Source organism: Choristoneura fumiferana, chromosome 28, assembly GCF_025370935.1.
Source record: "Choristoneura fumiferana chromosome 28, NRCan_CFum_1, whole genome shotgun sequence".
NCBI lineage: Eukaryota > Metazoa > Arthropoda > Insecta > Lepidoptera > Tortricidae > Choristoneura > Choristoneura fumiferana.
Window position 1 is genome coordinate 6999135 of NC_133499.1, and position 4313 is coordinate 7003447.

The window sequence follows — 4313 nt, forward strand, 5'->3', positions numbered from 1 at the left end:
CTGGAGAGCATTAGTCAACTTTTGGACTATAAGCTGCAAAATGCTACTGCAAACATAATTGAAAATACTAAAATTGCTATACAGAGCGAAATAAATGGCGCTATATTTAAACTTAAAGAAGAAATGACACATAAAATTACTAAGATCACAATCGATCAAGATACATTGGAAAAAAAGTTGTACAATAGTAATTTAAAAATCGAAGCTTTAGATAAGGAAAATAAAACTCTGCAAAAGGACCTGTTAGAAATAAGCCAACGTTTAGACTCGTTCAAAATATCAAATAAAAATAATGATAACAACGAAAATACTAAAAAGATCGTTATTTACGGTTTGGAGGAACACTATCAGGAAACAGAGAGCGACTTACATCATCGGGTGACAAATCTTTTCTGGGAAGTACTGGATATGAACTTGCAAGGATCCATTGAAGAGCTCCGCCGAATCGGAAGAAGAGGACAACGACGGCCATTAGTTGTGGAATTATTGAGTAAAAGAATGACCAACTATATTCTCGATCATAAAGATTATTTCAGGACAACAGGCATATCGGTATCTGCATTTTTGAGTAAGCAATCCCTTCAAGACAGGAAACAGCTTCGAGAAAAATTAATTGAAGCAAGACAAGAGGGGAACTATGCGATTATCAGAAATAATCGGCTGTTGATTAACGGAAATGAATATATTCCACGAACGAAGCATACACCAAAAGATGTTACGCATGATTTTAGCCCGGATCCTAAAATTGATGCTATTGAAGATTCTCAGCAGAATGCAGTTCTGGACTCAGAGAGTCAAACTATTGGAGATAACTTGAATTTTCGTCTTCAAGGATGTTAAAAACCAGCACGCAAGTGAAGGGCTAGTCTCACCAAATGGGAAACGTTTATCAGTGGTGCACCTAAACATTAATAGGTTAAGAAATAAAGTTCTTAGTCTCGAAGCTTTTGTACAGGCCGAACTTGAAGAAAACCCGTCCTTTATTTGTATTACTGAAACATGGTTAAGACCGGAAGAATCAGTTAACATATCAGGTTACAAAGTTATAGCAAATTACTGTAGAACGGGTAGTCAAGGTGGTGGTTGCATTATTTTGGCCAGAGATGATATATCTGTTAGCTGTAAAGTATATGACGTTGAAAAATATTGTGAGGAAAAGGTATTTGAAGTTTGCTGTATATCTATAGAGTTAGCAAAAGCACAACGTATCTATTTGGGTACAGTGTATAGAAGTCCGAATAGCGATATTAAAAGCTTTTTAAATCATTTAGAGTCATTTTTGCATAAAATTAATATTAAACATAACTCAATCATATGTGGGGATTTCAATATAGATTTAAAAGAGAGGACTAACATGGTGACTGATTTTTTACAGGTTTTCTTAGAGCATAACTTAACACCGACGATACATGAATATACTCGTATTACGGAAACATCAAATACATTGGTTGATAATATATTTTCCTCAGTGAGTGAGAACTTTCGACCACAAGTGGTTCCTTGTAGTTTTTCTGACCATGATGCACAATTTGTCATTTTTCCTGATGAAATTATAACGGGGTCTAAAGATGTAAAATATAAATTTAAAAGAAATTATAGTAATGCAGCATTAAAAAACTTTACAAGGGACCTGGAGACTGTCTGTTGGGATACAATTTATAAAGTTAATAATTGTGAACACAAATTAAAAATATTTTATGATATAATCTACCATTTACTTGATAAGCACTGCCCAAAAAGAAAATCAAAATTTGTAATAATAGTAAAACCTGGTTAACACGTGGAATAAAGATATCTTGTAGAAGAAAGCGATTATTACTAATACGAAAACGTAAGAACAAAAGTAATATACAGTTCAATCAGTATTACAATAATTATACATATACATTGAGGAAAACATTATCAACGGCAAAAACATTACACGTAAAAAGTACCATAAAAAATGCAAAATGTAAAACTAAAGCCATTTGGCGAATTGTTAATGACAATTCAGGCAAAAAGGTCACATCAAATCCATTAACAATCAATTTGCAGGAAAACAATGTAATAGTCAAAGATCCTAAAACTATCGGCAATGTATTTAATGAGTTCTTTGTAAATATTAGTAAGGAAACAGGAATAAGTAATGTGCAAAGTGATGAACACATGACACTTCTCCGTAAACATAAAGTAGACAATAGACAATCGATGTATATGAAACCAATTGATGAAGTGGAGATAGTAAAAATTGTTCAATCATTGAAGAATACAAATTCTTGTGGTCCAGACGATATTTCTACTAAAATTGTAAAATCAAACATTCATATTCTATGTAATCCTTTATGTGACATATTTAATTCATGTATAGAGAACGAAATTTTTCCCATTCAATTAAAACGAGCTAAAATAATTCCTGTTTATAAAAAACATAGCAAAACTGATAAAAATAATTACAGACCTATATCACTTCTATCTGTTATATCTAAAATTTTCGAAAAAGCGATTGCTTCTAGGTTAATGGATCACTTCAACAAAAACAATTACTTTTGTCCTGAGCAGTTTGGTTTCAGACAAAACCGCAATACCATGTCAGCAATTACAGATTTAGTGTTAGAAGTCCTGCGAGGTCTTAATCGAAACCAAAAATGTGCTGGGATTTTCTGTGATCTCAGCAAGGCCTTCGATTGCGTGAATCATTCTATACTTATCGAAAAATTACAATACTATGGAATTAGGGGCTCAGTTTTGAACTTACTTACGTCATACCTGACAAATAGAACTCAGTATGTTCAAATACAGAGTATAAATAACTCAGGATGCGTACAAAATGTCGATTCAGAAGATAAAAAAATTTACTGCGGTATCCCGCAAGGATCGGTATTAGGCCCGTTACTCTTTATTATTTTTATAAATGACCTTCCATATAATTTATCGTTTGGCAAAGCATACCTATATGCAGTTTTTTGGACATGTGACGCGACGTGGGGGGGACTCCGTGGAGCGACTGGTTGTGCAGGGCCGGGTGAAATGGCAGCAGATCACGTGGACGTCACCATTGCGATGGACGGACCAAATCAATCGTTGACTGACAAATCCCTCAACGAATGCGCAAGACAGGCCTCAGCAAGGGATAAATGGCGCACGGTAGTGAAGCGCTACCGAGCGTCTCGCGTGACCACGACTGCTCTGCCAAGAGTAAGCGACTGAGAAGAGAGACCTATATGCAGACGATACTAGTATAATAGTTCAAAATAATGACATCTCGACACTCAAATTTGACATAACTCTTACTTGGACACAGTTATTACATTGGTTTGAAAGTAATGGTCTTAAAATGAAATATGATAAAACCAACTACATAACTTTTTTGCAGACACACGAACAGCATTCCTTATGAGCTGCAACTGCCTATAGCAAAAGTCGAGAATACATTTCTTGGAATGATTAGACAACCAACTACGATGGTCGAATCAAATAGATGTCCTCAGAAAGAGGCTAGCTAGCGCTAAGTATGCTTTGAAAAATCTGTCCAAGATCCTAAATTCAACAGATCTGAAAGTAGTATATTTTGCACACTTTGAGAGTATTCTAAGATATGGTTTGGAGGTCTGGGGAAACAGTGTTCTCATAAATTCTATATTAATTTGCAAAAAGAAAGCCATAAGATGCATAGATAAAGCTAAACCACAGGAGCACTGTCGTCCGTTATTTGTAAAGTATAAAATAATGACAGTCATATCGTTATATACACCGTGGGCCCGAATAACCCGAGGGATTTTAACAGGGTAATTTCTGACGGATAATACGAGTAAAATGTTATGAACATAGGTTCAATTATGTACTTTTAAATTAAAATTATTTTTTAGAACAAAATAATTCAATTAAGCTTAGCACGGCCTTGTGAACAAGTCTTTAGTTAAGAGAGTGAGTAAGAGGAACCAATCTGACGTGACAATCAGTAATCATTTTTAACGTTGACATTTAGTAACATACTTAGGGTGTATTACACTTGAGATTTTTCTACTTATGATTTTTCTTAAATAACGATTATCTCAAAAACGGGTTGTTATAGGACTACATATTATACTACTTTATATACTCCAATTGGGCTCTAAAATCGATGGTTAAAATCCCTCGGGTTATTCGGACCCACGGTGTATATTCTTAGTTAGTAGGTTTATTTATAAAAACAAATCTAAATATCAGAGTAGAATCAATATCAGATTGCATGCTTTAGGGAATGGGGAGACATTGTTTTACCGAAATCAAAAACTATACGCATTTAGTATAGAAGTATCGAGTACATATGGAATAAAATCTATAATATTATTAAG